At 30.3% G+C, this 24046-nt stretch overlaps 1 protein-coding gene across 2 annotated transcripts in view; it reads right to left on the reverse strand.

Annotated features, from left to right (window-relative positions):
- The window catches only part of MTA1-like (metastasis associated 1-like), a 297677-nt gene that overhangs the window by 159313 nt on the left and 114318 nt on the right, over positions 1–24046 (reverse strand). The gene's annotated exons all lie outside the window — the stretch shown is intronic.

A 24046-nucleotide genomic window follows, 5' to 3' on the forward strand; every position in this document is an offset into this window, starting at 1 on the left:
AAACCCTAATTCTATACGGTTTTATAACATTTTTCCAAAATATTTTAGGTAAGTTTTCCTAATAAAATTATTACAAAGATTCTTTTGTTATCGACTCATGTATATCTTAAAAAATAAAATTTTCAATAAAAAATCTAAGAACTGCTCTTTAATTGTTTCAAAATACAGACCTATAATTATAAAATTTCTAACATTCTCATTAAATCCTTCAAACAACCAACCGAATTAAAGCGTAACTGTCACTGTGTAACCAACTAAAGAACTGAAACCGTGCCAGAAGGTGACTGACCAACTAATAGGAATAAGAAAACACTTTTTTAAAATTTAAATGGAGGAGTAGTACCATTAATTTAAATAGAAACAGTTAAACAAACCATTCCTCTCGAAACAATGCAAGATCATTAAACAACAGCGATAAAAAACTAATAAATCATCACAGTTTCTGTCATATCTATCTTTAAAAAAAAAAGTTAGAACTTTTAATAAACAAAGCTCAAAGAACATGTTAATTATAAGATGTGTGAGGTTGACTTATATCAATGTAGACATACCACGCCCGATTTAAGGAGATATTAGAATCGGTAATGCCTGTAAATAATTTAAATAAGTATTTTAATCGTACACGGACGAATATAACGGCCACCTTATAGGATATAACGTCTTGGTGAAGGATGTGTCCTGCGAAATTTTGAGTCAACGACCATGACTACACGAATGCTATCGAAATTAATAAAAGCCGAGACTGAGAAATGATTACTGAAACAGACAGTAACTCTTACCACGACTGGTTCTGCTGAACAGTAAAACCCTAAAGCTTAGCTTAGCGTACGAGCGTATTGGATAGTTATATTTATATTTTTAAGGAAATACATTCCTTAAAATAAATATATTTTGCGCAATACGATGATGTTAATATTAATATACTTGTAGAAGAAACATGCAAAAGATGTAGATTATATCCGTTTATATCAAATGTAGGTTATATGTAGATAAGATGTAGACTATATCCTGAATCAAATCTTTGGACAACAGAATTCATGAGAAAGTAATCAGAAAAAAACAAGAATCAAGACTTTTGACTCTGCGCGGATCGTTAAAAGTTTAAAGGAGAGCGGTAAGCTGAAGACGATTTAAAAAGAGAACGAGTAGATCTTCTTACACATAAAAAGAAACAAACAAATTAATCAGGAGATAACAATATATAATTCACAGAAAATCAGGCTACAACGATGCAGAATATAATTTCTGTTTAATCAGCGCAAAGCAACGGGTAAACCATAATAAGCAAATGTAATCAAACGTTAATATGCCGACCGCTACGACTAAAGATGAACTTGTTCGTGTTTTGCATACATGATGGTAACCATATATGATAAATGGATTTAATCAGGAATTTAAAAGGTGATAAAAATCTAACATAAATATTAGACTAGAATTTTAAAATAGAGAAGGAACGGAAATGAGAAAGACGAGGATCAGTTAAATGATTTTTACTTGCTTTTCTTTAACTCGGAATGTTTTTTTTTTCATGTTTGTCCTCAAATCTTGTATCGTTAATTTAACATACTTCATGACATTGCCTATTGATGAAATTTTGCACAGTTTTAAGGCCGGGTGACAATACAATATTCCATTACTTTTTCAAACATTCCCCCGTACGGGGGTAAATTAAGGTTGCAGGTGTAAAAAATTGCAAAACGGCTATGCGGGTTTTTTAAGGACGCAGATGATAAATCCGACAGCCAGTTTGACATAAAAACATTACAAAAACTTGGTATAGGGTTTCCGTGATTTCGAATTTGACAACGTCGTCACTATATGTGCACACACAATGATTTTTGGCGGGCAGTATGTTAAGACACAGCTCCTTAATTGATAATTTTATTAAGTAAATGAAATAAAAACTTCACTATTTCGTTACTTAGTATAGTAAATGTTTGATTGAAAATTTGTTTAATATTTTATAAATATGTTAAAAATTTCAATATGACATTATCTTTTGAAATCTAAATTAACCTATAATTAAACTCGTGCAATATACGATAGTAATTTGATTAAAAAACGACGAAAAAGTATAAAGCAAGTTCTTAAAAAAATTTTGTAATATTTTAATAATATTTTGTAATATTATTTGACTAATCGCACGATTAGAAATTTAATTGTATTAACTTAATGAATTAACACAATCTAATGAATCAGAAATTCATTAATCAATAAATAATTAATATCCGTTAATAGAATGAATAATTAATGGATTCTCAGAAATCGTTTGAACTCTCATGAAAAGGTTAAATGTTTGAAGTTCCATAAGTATTTCTTTACAAATGAAATATCCGAACAGCTACTAAGAAATAATTTGATATATGTTACAAGTTTTACACTCTAAAAAGAATTATAATAATTACGCGGTCCAAGTATGAGAGGAAGATAGAAAATATATTTCCTCGTTGATGAGGCCGAAAACTGTTGAGAAATAATTCTTAGGTGATTGCACTGTAGAATCATCACTCAATCTCAAATTCAACGTCTTTTTTTAACAATCCGCAAAAAAACAAAAAATATTGCTATTAGTAAACATTGCTAGTAGTGTTTACGGATAAAAGGAACTCTTATTCCTTACCTGAGATGAACCGCAATGCTTGATGTAGAAGCATCACGAGTCTCAGAGTCACAAAAATCCAAGAGATCGACTCTAGGAAAAACGTAGCGATTTATTTACTATGTGCATGGAGTACATTTTTTTGATCGCAATATTTGTAACCCAAAAATTAAGAATACCATCTACCAAGCTAATAAAAAGATGCTAAAGAGGAATGTTTAAGGAAGTCCTCAGACGTATTGCATGGATTAACCCGATGTTATAAAACTTGTGAGACAGATTTTATTAAACTTTTGGAAATCTGGGCCTATGATATTCTTTCTACTTCTTACTTAAGATTTCTATCGTGAATAAAAATAACAATTTAAAATTTCAATCTAGTTACTTAGATGCCAATCTCTTACAAATTCTCTTGCATACAAAAAACTGTACTGTGTGGCACGCGATATAACAGTACTACTGGTAATAAATTTATTAAAATTAAAATGGTAGCTGTGTTACCACTCGAACAGCATTTACGAGTTACGGACGCTATAAGTATCGTCCCGTACACGAATACAGCTTCTCTGCGTAGTCATCCACAAACTCAGTTATTTTCTTATACGGCCGGTACATAACTAGAGATTGTCTACATAGTTACCCACAATCCAAAATACTTTCTTACAATAGAAAAACTGTCCTCTAAAATTTTATGCGCGTCTGTTAGAGTTTCTTTAATCACACAAAAAGGTTACTCTACAAATTATGTAAACAAAGAACAATCGTGTTTTAAAAAAGCAGTTTCGTAGAACAGTCTCAATTGTTGTATCCAAATTACGAATATGTATCGCACTAGTACAGACAATCTGCCTAATTCCCGAGACAACACAATATAAAGCTGAACCTGCAAGATACGGTCAGCCAACACCTAGATCGAGCGTTATTTCTCCTTCGCATAAAAAATATTACAAATTTACGCGCTGTATTAGTGTAAAAATAGTTAACTGTTCAATTAACACGAATAAAATTGTATTTTGATCACTTTAACATATATTTAGAGTGAGCCGGATAAAGCAACTCTTAACACAAGACAGTAAACTGAAATCGCCTATCGTTTTTTTCTTTTTTTCGAAGATACGATAATACCACAGCCAACGTAATACGGATATTAATGAGAAAACGTCATTATAAAAAACAATCCTCACAAACGGAACAGATTAAATCCGTAAGGCAATTCTAAGACAGTTAACAAAGTATTATAAAATGTTTGCAAACCTTTATAGTTTGTAAACCAAAGTACACCGGGTGCACTACCTTTCTCCATTAAATGTCACCATTAAACCAAATGAAACTGTTACTGTTATATGAAAATTGATGGACAAAAAATAATCATTTTTATAATTTATTAGCTAACGTTTAAGTATAATTTAAAAAAAAAAGCAACCGGTTCCTTGAAACATTTACTCTATGCCATTGTGAAGAACCTGTAATTTTTGCGGAAATTCCAAATTTAGAACCGACAAATAAATTGTAAAATTTACATTTTTTGGTATGATAGATCAATTATGAAATATTTTTTAGTCTTTCATGTACATTGACCAGTCATATAGATCCCTTTATTTATTAGACCACGCCGATAACACAGGTCTCTTGACAACCCACAAAATAAAAAACCACTTTCCATTTATTTCAAAACACCAATCTTTCAAATGAAATATAAAAATAATTACAATAAAAAAAATAACTAAGGTATAAATAAAGAAAAAAATAATATTTAAAACACAAGTCAGATCACATAGAACATTAATCGTAGATGTACAAGTAGAATGTGCATAAAGTTTTATTAGACAGCAATAAAATCCTACTTAATTCAATCGTTGGTTACGTTTTTACTGTTTTCAATAAACCCCCATCATTACTACAAAGGTTACCACTCCCTAGTAAAAATATATTTCAACAACTTATAACTAATCATATATATATATATTAATAAGTTGTTAAAATTCTTATATATTGTTGTAATATTTGTATATATATATATATATATATATATATATATATATATATATAACCTTTCCTTCCTCGAGAATCCTGAAATAAAAAGAACATATTGCTGTTACTAGAACATTACGTAAATTACAGTTAGATGTTACCAAACCAAATTAAACATAAAACCTTTACTAAATGTGGCTTCTTAATTTTTCGAGAAAAAAAAGTTACAATTAAGACAGTGAATTTGTGTGGCTTCAATTTACGAGATTAATGGCTTAATTAATGTAACAGCAATCTAAACACATATTCTACCACAATAAAAGTTTTATTAGTAAAAAAAAAAAAACTGTTTTCAAATGGTTTTATATAATTCAACCAACCATCTTGAAAGGAAAATATATTTCCAAAATTCCGAAGAATTTGTACATAATGAACTAGGAAAACTGTAGAACTTACCCAATATTTGGAAACGTTCCGGTAAAATCGCAAAACTTGGCAGTTATTCATATCATATGTGATTTGTTTTATTAACATAATGCTAATTACTAAACAACGGATAATATGCAAAATAATGTTATGTTACTTAGCAGTCGTTCAAAAATAACTTTAAGCTTTCTGTTATGAGGGGGTGGTTGTGGGGAGAGAGAAAATGATAGAGGGGGGTTAGAGAGGAGGAAAAGGACAAGAGATTCAATTTTATATAACGAAATATTATTAACCTTATAGAAAATAATTAAACATACAAACATACTCTACTACAATAAGTCACATGTATTCATTTTTTTCTTTTTTATTGTTAAAGGGCAGTACGCCCTCAGCGTTAAGCAATACCAAACATTTTTCGAAGCATTAAAAGGAAAGAGGATGAAAAAATAAAAACCCTGGTGTGTGAATGTCAAATTTTTGTGAGGGACATTATTATAAAAAAAATTTAAAACATGATAGATATAAGTACAACAAGCTAGACAAATTAGCTTTTTCACTCTACCTCTTCACAAACTTTATCCATTCCTATGCTTCATCCATCTAAGCCCTACACTACAATTCCTGCCAGACCGTAGAGGCATTAATCATAGACGTGATACACGATGTAATAAGGAGCAACAATTTCTGACTTTTAATCGAAAACATACAACCTATACATACATTATAACTTTTATTTTATAATGTAAAGTAGATATGTAAACTCAACGAAATAAAAACACTCTATACATGTGCAGATAATATAATATGATACGAAAGAATTTTTACATAAATGAATACAACGCGGACTAAGTTATTAATGTAAACAAATAATACTCTACTCTGCGCGCGCGCGCGCGTACACAGAGGAAGCGAGAAAGAGCCCCTAATAACTTTACAACTATTGAATAAACTTTCGCACCCTACATTTTTCATACCTTGTTAAAAAACACCCCTACGAATATTATCGTTTTATGATCCACCAACTCTGAAGATATTCTCTACATCAACATACAAAAGGAAAGGGGTGAAATATTAGACGCAACAACAGTACTGCTGCATATTCAATCAAAACCATCATTAGATATACCATATAATTTTATTACAATAGTTTAAAGTGATCTTTACCGATTTTACTTTCATCATATCCCTTTGGCATACTTGACAGCCAGGAATCACGTATGGCTATGACTGTTTGAGATGAGTAATCACATCGTTGAAGTTTTTAAAAATAATGTAACTATTTTTTTTTTTTTAAATAATAAATAATCGTTAAAATAAGATTAAAAACTTAATGATTAATTTAACTTTCGATTTTACCAAACTAAAGAAATGACTTCCCACAACTTATAATAATAAAAATTAATTTGGTGTAGATTTTAAAGAGGAAACAAACATTTAAGCACGCATTGAAAAAGTGTTAGTTTTTACTGTTACTTATTGAAAAATTCGATTTTTTTTCATTTCATAATAGACTTCTGGTTTCAGCTAAAATACGGATAGGCTACATAACCGCTGTTCGCAACAAAAAAAATCCAAGAAGAAAAATCTGCATCATAAGAGATTACTTCCAAGCGTGATTTAAGATCTTTATTGCGTAGGTTTTTTCAACTAATTCTCTTGAAGTTTCGCGCGAAACTATTTTGAATATCAAAGTAATATTACGTTGTAATAAAATATTATTAAATTATTTATCGTAAAAAAGTTTTTACAATCAGAAGTTAATAATAATTATTAATAAATCAATATATTTAAATTGAAAAAAAGTTAAAAAAAAAGGAGATGAAGTCAGATTTGAATCTATGTGCTTGGAAAATCCAAATAAATCATTAATTAAAATTTTATTTGGCTGTAACTCAGGAACCAATGAAAATAAGTACCACTTATGATATATCGTTGAAAAGCACTCAATGAGGGCCTATTACTGCAGTTAAGAAAAAGTCCAAAATCCAAATGTTTTGGATTTTGGGCTTTTTTGAACACTTTTGGTCTAGTCGACTGCAATCAAAAGGGGAGGTGCACAACATGATGTTACAACCGTTCTAAATCCAAAATTTCAACATCCTACGGCTAATCGGTTTTTGAGTCATACGAGATGCATACGCACGTACAGACGTCACGCCGAAACTAGTCAAAATGGATTCAGGGATGGTCAAAATGGATATTTTCATTTATATCTGAAAACCGAAATTTTTCGTGATCACAATACTTCCTTTACTTCGTACAAGGAAGTAATAAAAAATGTAGACAGAAATTCTAGATCCATTCTTCTTAAAAAATTTCCGAATATTCTTACAGAGAATGTCTAACATGGACATAACGTAAAATTCATTTCCATTTCCTTTTCCCGGTTTTTCCTTTTTCCATTTTCTCTTTCTTCCCTTTTTACCTTTTCCGAATTTCCCTTTCTCCCTTTTACCCCGCACGTAAATCGGTTAAGTAGTTTTTTAGTCTATAGCTGACACATATATCGGAAACACTGAAATGGAATCGTAAAATGTTTAGTATAGCGGTGTGTTTCTTTTACGTCCAACAGATAGCGCTGTTTTAAAAAAAAATCATGTTTTTACTTGTCACACGCGTGACATCTTAGGCATATAAAAACGCGCGCGTATTCGAATGCAACGTTGTGTCAAAATTTCAAAACAATCGGTGAAGAACTTTCCGAGATTTAAGATTTTGAAAAAACATTTACATTTTTATTTATATAGATTTGCATTACATCGAAGGTTTCTTAAAATACACCAGAAATTTAGCTCTTCTTTAGTAAGGTTGGTTCTGTTGAACCAACCTACATTTCGATATTATATATATATATATCGAAATATAAACCAATATATTCGTAATTTGGCATAAACCATCGAGATATCGACCATTCAACATCAATTTTAAATTTAACGCAAAGACATCTTGAAAATAAGAAGTAATGATTAACCCATAATTTTTTTTATTTTTTATCTATAGGTAGTAGATATTGTCTTTAAAACTGACAGCCTATTTAAAAAATTAACCCGAGTTCTTAGATAATAAGCTAACAAAAATGAAATATTTATAAATCTGGGATTGATAAATAATATTTAATAGCGTCTAACTAAGTATGAACTTTGTGAGAAAGGAGGTACGGTATGCAAACGTGTTAGTGGCTATTGTTTACACCTCAGACCGGAAACTCCCGAGAAATTGCCTACAATTATCCTAATTCAAATATACAACTAAATAATAAACCCATCCTAAAAAATAAATACAAAAAAAATTGCTATAGAATCTATCTACTTAAAGTAGATAAAATTATTAGTATTTGATTTACTCTGTCAAAATCCAACATGTATATCACAAAACGCCCTCGGGTAGAATAAATCATTGTAATGTGTACAAATAATTATAATACCTCCGTATTGTTAAAGTTAATTAATCTGAAACTAGATTAATCACTAACTGCTTTAAAGGGGAACAATTAAGTGATCTTTAACAGACATTTAATTTATTTAAAAAAAGAAAGGTTCTCAAATCTTTTTTTAATCACGCACATAGTTGCATTAATTTTAAGTTTTTCTATAATTTTTTTCTCAAATTGTATAATTTTACAAACGCGTACAATTTTATTTTTTTTAATTTACTTACGTTATTTTACAACAGCATTCAATAAGTAATCAACATAGTCATGGAATAAATATTTTTTTTTCTTTTAAATAAAAAATTCGATCAACATGTAAATATAGTTTGATGCTACCATTGTCAAGGGCTTATTATTGTTACATAGTCATCCGCCTTCTCGGTAGTAAAAAGTTTATAAATAATTAATATAGCTCGCAATTAAGTACTCGTAGATACTTAAACAAAACCTCTAAAGAAAAAACAGAATAAAACGAGCCTAAGCTGAATGCAACTAGTAACATACACAGCTACTGTTATCTTATAACAAGCACCGCACTTTGAAAATGATGTCTTACTTCATCGATCAATAAAAAAGCTTAAGTCAAAATCTGTTAAAAATTAAAATTTTTCTGAAAGTTTAAAGCAAGTGAAATAATAAATATTTAAGTTCACGAAAATGTCTCAATTTTTACATTTAAAAAAAATGCAAACAGATAGTTTTTTTTAATATAAAATTACAGTGGGAGAAGGGTGTGGGTGAACACGCGCGCGCGCGCGCACTTCTTTTTCCCAATAAAGTATATAGCTCTACAATATTATCTCCCAAACATATTTGAAGTATTCACTGTAGGAAACATAATGCGTTTTCATGTTTTTTTATCTGACAACACCAGGAGAAGAGTAATGTATCTGAATCGGAGTTGTTATCCCTTTAATTCCCGAAAGGTTGCGGCGATTTTAATGGAATAGCTAACAAACAATTTGTTTCATCAATCACACAAGTGAAACGGGTACATTACAAATTGGAAATAATAAAATAGCGAACGATAAACACTATTTTCACCAAACTGATAATGAAAATTGTTTGAAACTCATCAGTCGTGGTGCATTATATCAATCTGCTTAAAAAAACGGATAGTATACAGAAGTCCCAAAAAAAAAATCAGTAATTTAGTAATCAATACATAACAAAAATTAACATGAGTAGATAATTTTAACAGCGTAAGGAAAACTATTTAGAGAATATGAAATTGCAAAAAAGGAGGGGAGAAATAAAAGACTTCATGTAATAAATAAAATTAAAACTATTGTTTGAATATTTGACTACAACAAAAAATTATGAGCTTTTATTAATAGTATACTAAATTTTCATACGTCTACGATCAAAGTTACATTCGATATATGCAAAAATTACATTAATAAATACAATTCAATATTTATGAATCCTCTATCACTTCCGAGATAAAGAATCTCCCCGTCATAAATCATTTGATTTTTCAAATTATTCATTAATTATATTCTTAAACAATATACACTAGTAAAGGTTTTACTTGTTATTTCAACGAACTAAAAAATTTCAAAGATAACTTTATTAGATCTAATACACAGTAACACTGATATAGTTTTATAGAGAGTAATAAAAAAATCCGAGCGAGCGGAAAAAAAATTTAGTTTTTTCAACGACTTATTTACTGTTAGTGGAAAGTTTTATTTGAAATGAATTCACCATTATGAGGCGTAAATCTTACCTATACATCCTGACTCCCGCAGGGGAAGACACTCTCCACCACCCCCTGTTCATAGCCCTTATGGGTTTTACCGGAAATCATCTTCGAATCCTCGGCTTTTGACATATTCCAGTCCGCCTCGGCAAGGTTGCTACCGATGCGAATTCCACCAGTGACATTCCCATCGGTATACTAGTAGTATTTAATAAACTCAAAACAAAACACATCTCACGGAGTCTAAAGTAAGATTGAAACGATTTAACTAAACAAATGAACTGAACTACCGACCTGTAGAAGGTAAAAGCGAGTTTAATAGGCAACACGAAACACAAAAATATTACATGGAATAATAACAACACAGTAACATTGAAACAAAACAAAGAACAAAAACATAATTTATAAAACAGAACATCAACAAAGACAAGAGAAATCCAACCATGGCTCTAGATCCCCTCAGAATCCTTTCTTTTGCCAGGTACACTATAAAACTATCCACTATTGCCCATTCGACCTGGCTCCTCCAGTTTACACGGAGATCCAACGCCGACACGATAAAATCAAGCCGACAGATGGACTCTGTGCGCATTAACTCATACTTCGACCACTTATAAAGAACACGGTAGGTGTCATCCAATTGCCCACACTGAGGACACATCCCAGAATCTACCAGGCTGAATTTCTGCAGTCTGTCCTTAAAAGCACTATGGCCTGAAAGAAATTGCGTCACATATTTATTAGGGTGTACCCTAGAGGCGTCCTGCAAACCAACAACCTTTAGAAAGAGATCATGCGTATAACGCCCACCATCTGTCTCATCTCATCTGCCCAAACGGATAAATTTTTTTGACTTTGGATAAATTTCTCGAATTTTATCCGAAGTCAACTCACCGGACTTCTTAGCAACATACAAATCCTGATTTTCAGACGCAATCAAGTCTATCGGTTTCACGCCTGAAATCACAAAGACCGCCTCCCGTGAAATAGTACAGTAACCACCCGTTAGAGTTAACAATATTAGGCGTTGAGCCCTTAACCCACCGGGTTAGTCTAGTGGTGAACGCGTCTTCCCAAATCATCTGATTTGGAAGTCGAGAGTTCCAGCGTTCAAGTCCTAGTAAAGCCAGTTATTTTTACGCGGACTTGAATTCTAGATCGTGGATATCGGTGTTCTTTGGTGGTTGGGTTTCAATTAACCACACATCTCAGAAATGGTCGAACTGAGAATGTACAAGACTACACTTCATTTACACTCATACATATCATCCTCATTCATCCTCCAAAGTATTATCTGAACGGTAGTTACCGGAGGCTAAACAGGAAAAAGGGAGAGAGGCGTTGAGCCCTTAATAATATGTCCCGATAACTTTTATGTTTTAGCTTATCCGCCCAAACAGGCGCCGCATTAGCATAACAGCCTCGCACACGCCTTTATACAGGATGCACATGTTCTTAAAATTAAGACCTCCAATCAAGATTGACCACACGTCGAATACCGAAGAAGGCATTGCAGGCCTTCTCCGCGATATACTGAAGGTGCTTCATAAATTGCAGTTTCATCAAGAAAAACCCCGATGTACTTTTGTACATGAACATAGTTTATACGTTGGCCTGCCATCGAAACACAGACTTGCCGACTCCCTGCCAAACGGCCTTTGAGGAGCATCATCGTGGTCTTTTCGGGCTAAACGTCCTCCTTTTCGTTCACACTGATTCTTGTGTTGATGAACCAGAGCTCAACCAACCTATAAGCTTGAGTGGCTCGGAGTTCAAGCTTCCTTCGACTTCGACCAGGAGCCCATCGTCAGCGTAAGCCACGATGGCTCTTATACACTATGGATGGATTACCTATATGCTTGAATAATCTCAAATATGGCTAAAAAACACTCCTTTTTAATACGAGCACGGTTCAGAAAATAATCGACTATTTTTTTATTACGCGCCAAACGGAGATATTTAGTGATGTGCCTTTGGGAGCATTGTATCCCGCATAACTTCCTCTGTAACCATATGTTGTGTTAATATCTCGTTTAGTTTTCGTGTTATTGTTATTTGAATGATACGTACTTAAGTGTTATAAGCGATTTTTATAATGTGCGGTTTTCAGGAACAACGACACAACGTGAAGTTTTGCATGAAACAGGGGAAAACTTTCACAGAAACGTTTCAAATTTTGAAACAAGTTTACGGAGATCATGCTCTGAGTCGTACGCAATGTTACGAATGGTCTTCGCGATTTAATAATAGTCGTCAGTCAATTGAAGATGACCCTCGACCAGGAAAGCCTTCAACTACAACTGATGGCACTCAAAAATTCACCGATCTGGTGGATGCAAATCGCCGATTGGCAGTCAGAGAACTTGCGGAAGAGGTCAGCATCTCAATTGGATCATGACATTACATTTTGACAGAATAATTGAACGTGCATCGAGTTGTAGCAAATTTTTTTCCTCGTTTGATGACCGAACAGCAGAAGAACATCGAATGAACGTTTGTCGGCAACTTCTTGAACAAGCAGATGACGATGAAACATTCCTGCAAAGGATCATAACAGGAGACGAAAGCTGGGTTTACGGCTAAAACATCGTGACAAAAGTTTAATCATCACAATGGATTGGCAAAGGATCTTCACGCTCCTAGAAAGCACATCAGTCTCGATCCAATGTCAAAGTGATGCTTTCTGGGTTTTTTTCCATTTTAATGGAATTCTGCATTTTGAATTCTTGAGCTGTGGCGATACAACTCATGGTTCCTTCACACGACAATGCGCCCGCATATTCAGGTTTGTCAATTCGTCAGTTTTGTGTCAAAAATCAGATGACTGTCCTCCCTCAGCCTTACTACTCGCCAGACCTGGCTCCTAGCGATTTTAACTTATTTCTGAAATTAAAATCAGTGATGAAAGGACGTCGTTTTGAGACTATTAATGACATTAAAGCAAATTCGTTGTTATGGACCTTAAAAACCATTTTAAATGAAGATAACCAGGACTGCTTCGCGAAGTCGAAACACCGCTGGATAAAGACTGAGAATATGGGAAGGTTTCGGTTATTTTCTGTACAGACCTCGTACTGCAGTAAAACATTTTACATTTTGACGTAAATCGTTTTATCTACATTACGAAAAAATTAAACTACAAACAAGATATAATTATACTATATTAAATATATATTAAAAAAGAGGTCGTTCCATACTACACGAACGAAAGTTAATGAAGGACCTAGAAACTGCGTTTGATAATCGTTGTTGATAATCTCACTATAACAAAAAAAAACAACGTTACGTTACTTAGTTTAGACTGGCCTTAAGGTAATAAGCTACCTAATTATTATATTCCAGTTTTAAAATAACAAAAATTACAAATGTAAACTGACTAAAGAAGATTCAGTTTTACATTAAATTACAAAATGTACACCTAATGAATCTTAAATCAATTTTATCTTTATTTTTAATAATCTTAAAAAGCTTTAAGATTAATGAACATTTGTTCATTAAAGTGCGTATGACTGTGCATGCCTGTATAATTATTTAATAATGTCTGTGTACCTATAGTAGTGCAATGACAACAGCTTCAATTTTTAAAATTACATTTCGAAAAGAACGATCTAACGAAAGGTATGTATTAGTTAAAATTATACATTTTTAAATAAAGGTTAAAATATAAAATATTATATTACACGTGTCGTCATCAACATCATATCTGTAATTAAGATTTATTTGTGTTAGTTCGTGACCTTGGTAAACAATTGATACAAATTAGCATTTTACAACAGTAACATAAATGATAATAATACATTTGATACGCAAAGGTATTATTATGGTTATAATATAAGAATATTGAGAAAAATATAATAATAATTTATTATTATTAAGCCACCTGATAGGTAAAAATGTATTAATATGTGAAGGCAAGACTTATCGTTAAATAATTAAATATAATCTGCATCTAAACTAATTAATATAATAGGTTATTCTATTATTAATTTCACATTAAAACGCTACTATAAAAAAAAAATTTCTGATAAATTTCTTTATCAGAAAAATACCAGAACAATTCTCTACACAGTAAGCTTTCATTTAATAACTTAGTTTTTGTTTTTTTGATTCAATTCAAAATTTGAATGCAAGAGAAACAAACGACCAATTAAATGGCACAGATACTTTTCTGCTACTTAACGGCCCCGAGTCCGATTTCCAGTAAGGGTCCATAAGAATTACAACTAGTAGTTGATGCGATTTAAAACTAACAAAAATAATAATAAATTAATAAAAAAAACGGTTTATATATTCAAAATTTAGAAGGTTATATAGAACCTTAAATTAATAGAACAATCAATTTTAACTAATCCCGTATTATTTTACTTCGATAAAGTTTTTAAAAAAACCTGAATATCGTAAAAAAGTTATTTTATGTTGATAATAATTTAGAAGTCACTTTGAAAAAAAAAGTAATAGTTGGCACATAAATTCCAAATACATTTAAAAAATTAAAAGATGGGAGAAAAATTGCAAAAACAGAAATAATATATCTTACAAAATTAATATTTTGGAGGCATTTTATCTGAAAATTTGAACGGGTCTCTTAAGGCTTTTAGAAAGAAACGTTTTCTATTTTTCTTTGAGGTTCATTTAAAAAAATTCACGGTATAGAAAATAAGAAGAATAAAAGTTATAAACTCTTACCACAAAAATAGTATTTTTCGCAATTTATACTGTAGTTCCCACCTCTCTTGAAATTTTTTCTTTAAGGGTTCGAGATGCAATTTCGAGTAAAATATTTTTAAAGTTTGAAATAATACTTAATATAAAATTCCTAGAAAATGTTGCTTCTATTTTTCAACGGGGATTATAACCCGTAAACGTACAATTTGTTTCCCCATTTACTTGCTCAAGAATGCATAAACAAAAACAAAATTAAAAGAACCATTTCAGGAAACCTATAAATAATCAAGCAGAAAGGTTTAGTTTCTACTCGCGGAACAATTCTGGGCTAGGATTTTACTTCAGTAAGATCCTGTGTTATCGGATGCTCTTTAGACTCGAAAGGAAAAATAAATTACTACAGCACATATCAAATCTAGGGAAAAAAAAAGAGAGAGAGAGAGAGAGAGCGCGCATGCACACACACACACACACACACACACACACACAGACAGACAGACACACACAAGAACCGTAAAGTATTATTGTTCTTTGATATCTGTATGGTTTGGTGGATTAAGGTCCGCCTACTGATCTATTTGGAGACTCAGTTTGTAAACGGTGGCTGAAAAAAAAAGCCAACCTTTAGCTAGTATTTATCATGTAAAACATGGTTAATGCTACTTTTAAAGTGTACTAATAAAAAATAAGCCACCGGTAAAATTCAAAAAAGTTTTCTTTGACTAAAAAAAAAGGGGATACGAATAAAATGACTGGAAAATATTAAAAAAATATATTTATAATACCAAGTTTTATTATTATTATTCGCGTGGAAATGGAAAGTTACGATTTTAAGATACTTTTATTTGAAATCACAATTTTAAACATAAGTAAAACAAAAATTAATCGAGATATACATTAAATATAGTTATTTTTTAAAAGCTGGTAAATAAAAATTTCGATCGAGCAATTTTTATACAGCCAGCACATTTTCCTTACTTGTATGCATTTAGAAAATTTTCTAGGAAGAGTGACAGCTTTGAATTTTAAAAAAGTTGATATGGCAATTATAATCTACTTTTTAAAAAAACTTGGAAGCTTGTAATGGAGGTGTACAGGAAATAAAAATTACATTTAAAAAGTTGTCTGTTCGTTACAGAAGTAACCTTTCTAGAAAAATACGTGTTTATATTTTTATAAAAGCGTTTATATTAGCTTATATCTTTAAATTGCTTAATTTTTAAAAAAGAGTATACTCCTCCTTTCTGGACTCGATAAATATTTAATAAAGCTTTTAAAAAAAATTACAAAAGAAAAGTGGCAATATATGATGCAATTTTACGTAATAAATATTATTTATGTATTTTCTGTTGTACTGTTTAAATTAATAATACCAAAAGATAAAAGTCATCAAAACTATTACTTCGTTTTTAAAATGAGTTTTAATATAAACAAAAAAAAAACAAAAATTATACATCGATGGTATTTACATATTTTTAATTTTTTTCGTGCAAATTCCATGAGAGTTACTTTCAAACAAACGTGTTGTTCGTGTCCGATACCGCACATACTGAAGTTTAAATACAAATAAGTCAATTAGGATTATAATTAATTACAAATTAAGCGTATGTGTTTTAGAATACATAAAGTAACTTATAAACAACTGCAACTTATCTATCGGTATTTAAAGGGGTACATTGTAGTTGCAAATCTCCATTAACAATAAGGGTAGCTCTATTGTACGACAAATGACGCTTTTTTATATCGGTTTTTACGATCGTTACTCTTACATGACATTCATTCTTAAAACATCGTAATTTTTATTTAAAACTTTGAAATTATAATAATACTGCCGTACGATATATATATATATTTTATACATCGTAAATCAAAATTCGATATATTCTCATGTAAAACGTTCTTATAGCTTCAAATATGTTTAAAAGAAAACCCATAATATTTGTTAATTTTAATGAACTACAAACGGGTTTTTTTTTACAACTTAGTAAGATAGATAGATATTAACGGATTACAATAAAACAAAAATCCAAAACTCGCTTTATATTTTTTGTTTATATGGTACGAGAAATAATAAATCAACTAATAAATATGAACTGATATGTTTTACATATCAGTTAATTGTGATTCACAAAGTTAATTGTGATTCATCAGAGATACAATGGGGAAAATAAAATAAACAAAAAGAACAGTATTTCAAACATAAAAACATCACCACCTTTAGAGGCGTACAATACTGGATGAACGTAAGGTAAATCAATTACTAACATCATATTATTATACGAATATTAAAATTACCCTAATTAATGAAGGGGGAAAAGTACATTATTAAACAATCGCTGAAATTTTTTTTTCCCGCAGCAGTATAATGTAAGAATCATTTATAAGTCATAAAATCTGAGTAATAAAAAAATGTAATGTCATCTTCTATTCTAAGACTTTTCATATTTATAGATAAAACCACAGTTTTCATTCCTTAAAAAATATAATAATTGTTTGGATAAAATAAAATGTCTCATCAAAAAAACAAAACGGTATTATACTGAATAGTCTAAAATATATTAATTTACGTAATTTTATTACGAATATTTTAGAAAAAGTATTTTACATCACATATTCTAATACTGCAAAATAATTATTATTAAAAACATAGACACGCGATTCGACTAAACTAAATTGAGATAAGTCAGATGATTTTACTTCATTTAAATCAAAATTTAATCTTTACAAGTATTACATACATCATTTTTATTAAAAGTTATTGATTAAACAAAAATCTTTGTAGTTCTAATTATGACCAAAAACCGAAAGTATATCCACTATGTGATCGGCCAATCGACTACAATTTCACCCGTACATTAAGAAAAGGGTTTTATTAAAATAACAAATTGAATACACAAAATTAAGAAAACGTTTTTTTTAATGAAACAAATCAAGATTAGTTATATTTTTTACATCATATAAATCCATAAATTAATGAAATACTATACTCCTAGGTAAAAGAGATATTCTTATAACCTTTGTTGGTATAATACAATTCGACTAGATCAACCGATAATAAATACCAGGTTGAACATAGGATTACAAAGGTAAATTATTTTAGAGGAGAATGGGAAAAAGGAATATTAATTTCCATCGAAACCTATAACCACAATCTATTTTACTTTCACGCAATCATGCGATAGACAAGATATCAATAACGATTTAACAGTTGTATTAAAACGTTTACAAATTACTTCTCTACATTAGATGCAAGCTAATATTGGATTTAAATTCCAATTGCATATCAACCATATATAATGATTATCGTTAACCCTTCTTCCAAAAAGGAATCAAATATTTATATTAATCACTACATATATATAAATGCGCGCGCGCATGTGTGTGAACACTTGCGTTTGTATGTGTGTGTAAGTTTTGCTCTTTCTTTTTTGATTTATAGATTCCTTCTCTTTCATTACCACTGGTTTTTGGTTGATAATCAAGTAATTTTTCACGAATTTCACAACCCCATAATATATATTCAACCACACAAACACGCATACTATAAAAATTAAAAACTAATTTTTTTTAAATATTACATAAAGCGAAGAGGATTATAATGAAATAATAAGATATATAAAATATGAAGGAAAAATATTTGCACATCGTAAAAATGTAACAGGACAAATTTTTTTTTTTCAATTATTCACAGATAAATATTTTTTCATCAAATTAGAAATAAACAAAATATAAAAAATAATTTTAAAATATGATTTTTGTAACCTTCAAAAATGTTATAATTACTACTTTTTTTTTCTTTTAAATAATAAAATGATAAATGATGTTATCATAAAAGATAATATATAAATAAATAAATATTATTATTATTATTATTATTATTATTATCCAAAATAGGACCATAAAATGGATCAGATAATATTGATATAAAACCTGTAGTCTATCAAGGTTTTACTATTAAAACCTTAATAATAATAATATGTATTATTAAATACATCAAGTATTAAATAATTTACAGAGGCTAACAAATAACATACATCATTGTTATTACGGCCAGTGATTCATCCGCCATCATACGTGTAGAACAAGTGCATTATTCAAAAGGAGTTTTTAAAAATCGATAGTACAATTAATTTTAACTCGAAACAAAAGTGCGATTAATCAAAATGAAGATCTATAAAAATATTTTGTCGATATAAAAATTAAACTTTTATTATACTTCGATGAAGACGATCGTTATAGGTACTACAATAATCAGCATCATTATTATCGGAATTAAGATAACATCTAACAGATTTCATCGATTTCATAAACGCAAAAACAGGTTTCCAGCAAAACGTCGTCAACCTTTCTATTACATGTAATGAGGTTACATATACAGTAAAGTACAGTTCAGTATAACAACACGTAATACAGTTTGTCGGGTTATTTATAAATTAATAATGCGGAGGTGGCTCCAGTTGTATCCATACAGACTGTACCGATCTAACCCCCACCTCCCTCCTCATCAACCCCCTCAAGCCCCCCTTGAGACCCCACCACTGCAGTGTGAGCTAGCTGTGATCATGATGCGCGACTCCCAGCCAGCTCTCAGGGACTATTTGCTTCGCGGAAGCTCACCTTTTTGTCCGTCCGCGGGCACACTGCAACGGCGAGTGTACGTGTGTGAATACGAAAGAGAGAACGTATTTGTGTGCCTGTTGTTCGCCGGTAAATGTGTGTGTATGTATGAGTGTTCATTCCCCGTTTCCGCCCAACGCGACAGCGCCTCTCTTTAACTGAAAACTGTCTATATAAAATAATACTACTACCTTTGCGTATCCCTTCTCGCTCGCGCACTACCCTCTCTCTCGTTCGCTCTTTCAGCCCCCACAAACGCTCTCTTTTCCACTCATCCGATTCCCTACATACGCCTTCTCGGTCGAAAAAAGCGATGAATTAAATGTCAATTATCATTATAGAATAAATTCGGCATTATCGATCAAAGTAACGGTACATTTTAATATAGATAAAAAGGAGAATTCGATCGCAATTGTCAGTATATAATACCTTTTTCGACTTGGATCGATACGAGTCAGACCGGTAGACAAAATACATAACGTGGGATTCGTTTACCTACGAATCGACAAAAATTTAGAAAACAAAGCGTGAAAAGATATACGGTCTAACTTACATCCGGTGCTATATAATGAAAACACAAAAATATGTATGAAGGCGTTACTGGGCGGAAGAGAGTTGTATTTTATAATACGGCGATTATTTAATTACGATCGGTTTTTTCAAACGCATAACAGATATCGAAACAAATTCTGAGGGGGGCATTAAGTGAAAAGTAACTTTTTAATTTTAAAAAACGATTACGCTGGATTAATTTAAAGGATTAGGGGCAGATGCACTCCTTCCAATATTAACAAGAATAGTGCTGCAAGCTACATCAAAATATAAAGCCGATTGACATACACATCGACTATACGTCCTTCATGTAAACGGTATACAATATATAAATAACATTTAGCAAACCATTATTTTTACCACCTTAAAAATTAATGAGAAGAAAAAATTTCCAATTTAATTCTATCTCATAAGGTTATTTATTTTTATTAAATTTATAATTAATTATTATCAATAACTATTTTCTTTTAATCTTTAATTAATTAAATCCGAAAACAACTGCAGTTGTTTAATCTATTACCACATGTACTAAAACAATAAATATTACGAAAAATAAAATTTAAAAAAAACTAAGCATTCGAGAATACATATATATAACATCAAATTGCTAACTCGAACAAAAACAGAAAATTTAGTATAAAAAGCAGATACAAAAAGAGGGAGAAAACGCACAAAATAGAAAATAACAGAAATCAATAACTTTTCAATTCTTTAGATTTCGTGTTTTTTTTTTTAAGTCACCACCCAATTAAATCCAAAACTAGCTTAGACTTTACTAATCGCTGATTTGATGTCGACTTTAAAAGGTTAATTTCAAATATAATTAAAAATATATTACGTTAAACTTTCATCATTTTTCTTCTTTATATGGATGAACGAGAAACAAAACACAATCAAATTGAAAAAAAAAAAACAAAAGAAGCAAAAATCCTTGTCTTAATCAAAATAAAAGAAGGCATGCAGTAAAACAAGTAAATATTCTATCAATCACACATTAAAGGTGCTGTTGAAATGTACATTATTATTTCTTTAACGTATGTATTTTCCAACCTATTACGTTGAATTTTTGGCGACGAAATATTTTGATGAGAAGGTGTACGTATTAAAAACCTTTTACTTAGAGGAATCCTGAACGAAATAAAAAAATATAATCTAAACGTGTTCGTTTCTTAAAAGTATAAAAGAAAACTGATAAAATCGACGATGATCTTTGTTACTAACTCAATTTTTAACATCAACAAACAATTTTTACTTAGCAAATCCTCTTTTTTAAGTAAACTGCTCGTTTAGAAATTTTAATTCAAGAATCTGATGCGGATACCACATGACTTCCTTTACGCCTATTAAATTATATACAATTTTTTTACAATCGGAGGTTAATAATTGTTAATAAAACTACATAATTAAATTTAAAAAAAGGTTAAAAAAAAAATGAAGTCGGATTCCAACCGATGTGCCTTCGACTTGTAAGATCCAAATATTTCATTAATTACACTTTTATTTGGCTATAACTATGGAACCATTTAAGTACCACTTATGATATGTCGTTGAAAAGCTCTAAATGAAAGCTTATTACTGCAATTAAGAAAAGGGAAAAAAAATCTAATTTTTATTTTTTATTTTGGGCTTTTATGGACACTTTTGATCCAGTCAATTGCAATGAAAAGGGGAGGTGTACAACTAGATGTTACAACAGTCCTAAATCCAAAATGTCAACATTCTACGGCTAATCGTTTTCGAGTTGTGCGAATATGATACATACGTATGTACAGAAGTCACGCCGTAACTAGTCAAAATGGATTCAGGGATGGTCAAAATGAATATTTCCGTTGAAATCTGAATTCTTTTCGCCTATTTAAATTACGATTAGTCTTTTCAGATTTCCAAGATAACGGGAGTGCCCTATTTGATGTTGAAAACGGAAATAGATATAATAAAAGACGTTCACCTTTTTATAAATATAGTAATTTATTTGTGACAGATACATACATAAATGTTATATAGAACCAACGCTGTTTACGTGCATCATCAGAATTAAAAATTAATCTAATTTAAATAAGGCTATGTATATAACTAACTATATAAATTACAAATTGCTACAAGTAATTTTTTTCTGTTCGTTTATAATAAGAAATAATCAAGTATTTAATGTGTATTACAGAGTATTAATAATCACGTTACATCCGTAAGACGTCTTCTGATAAAAAAAATGTAGGAACAAAAGTAAATATTATTGATAACTCCTTTTAATTCATTATAATCCGGCATCTTGAATTAATTTCTTTCAGTTAACGATAAAATTAATCCGCTGCATTCTTAGTTTTATACGAATTATAATTGTCGATGAAAAAATGAATACTTGAGTTTTTACCAAAATAATGAATAGAACATCAAAAAGTAAACTGTTTTTTTTTTTTTCAATAGAAAAAAAGAAAAAAATTTAAATAATAATTTTAGCTATTATAATAGTTATGCATTCCTTTAAATGCTATGTAAAACCTAACACGTAACTAATACAGACTGAATTATCACTGAGCTGGAACAAACATTACCTCTCGGCCGTATATCACCCGCCACTTCCATCATAATGATACGCGCCCTGAAGCGCATATTAATATTAATCCCGGTTTACAACATAAAATAATTCGCAAGATAGCCAAAAGATAATGATGAAGATGAGCTTTTATTTATAATCAACTGCGTGTAAATACAATGAAAAAGGTTTTGTTTAATTATTTATTTATTAATTTATAATATCCAATTAAATATATATATATATATATATATATATATATTGCTGTAATTTGGGTTGTTTTAATACTAATGTAAGCAATACGACTAAATATTGTACAATGCCATAATTCGATCACGTTATTTTAATTATAGTATTATCTAAGTATTAAGCAAAAGTTGGAAAAATCTAATCGGTCGCTCACAATCAATAATTTAAAATTTTAATCAACTTGAAGTTGATTAACTGGAGTTGCAGCGTGTATCTACACAGTAAAGGTAGAACAGTTATATATGCACAGTGTTTTACAATTAATTGTTGTAGAACTTATAAACTGTTGTACGCAATTATATTTAAAAATAATTACAATTTACAACAAACTTTCAACAGTTAATCGAATAAAAATTTCACGTATCCGATACAATGGTATGTTAATAATACCCCTTCTTTAAAAAAATCGTATTGAGACTACATAATTACGATCGGGTCAGATTATTATGCATTTCAGTATCAAATTGTCTCTTTTATTTAGATTATCTACGATTCACTACCGTGAATTAATCAAGGTAAAGGTATAGTTTAAAAAAATTAAAACCCGAGTGTCGAATCCGGATTAATTTTTTTAAAGAAACATATTTTTTAATTAATTTCACAAATTTTGATACTAGTGACAGTTCTGCACGCATCGAGTACACAAATGAAACACTACATTCAAATACGTAAGAGTAGGTTTTATATTAAAAATATAACGTAGGCTATACAACAATTTAAATAAAAACAATTGCGTACATATAAACCGAGTAAATACTCTGTATGACTCCTAAGGATCGCTGACTTAAAATTACTAGAAGATTCCTCTATGTGAAACCGTCACAATACGGAGGATTCAACCGATATAAACACGGTAGGATGAATATTGTTTCCCCCTACGAATATCGCTATTGTTTCTCTCTACGAACTTGTAAGTGTAAACCGATTTGGAAAATGAGATAAGAGGAAGATCAACAAAAAAAAACTGGCCACTGAAACAGGCCTTATATATTTATTTACCCGATTTGATATTTAAATCATTTCACCTATGTCATTGTTACCAATAATTATTCGCAAAATAAACGAATCGCTGCTAAATAGTTAATGTAGACATATTTTTTAAACTTTAGATATACAAAGGTAATTTAAAAAAAAAAAAATTGTTATGATTACTTAAGCTTGAGCAGGCAATTGTAACAAATAGGAAACTCCACTGAGATACTGTCATAAAATCTTTATATACATATAGGTTGAAAATAAAAGTTTCTACTCTTATCACTTGGTCTATACTAGCTGCAGGACGTACCTGCGGAATGCCTCTGT

Source organism: Lycorma delicatula, chromosome 5 (assembly GCF_047948215.1).
Source record: "Lycorma delicatula isolate Av1 chromosome 5, ASM4794821v1, whole genome shotgun sequence".
Lineage (NCBI taxonomy): Eukaryota > Metazoa > Arthropoda > Insecta > Hemiptera > Fulgoridae > Lycorma > Lycorma delicatula.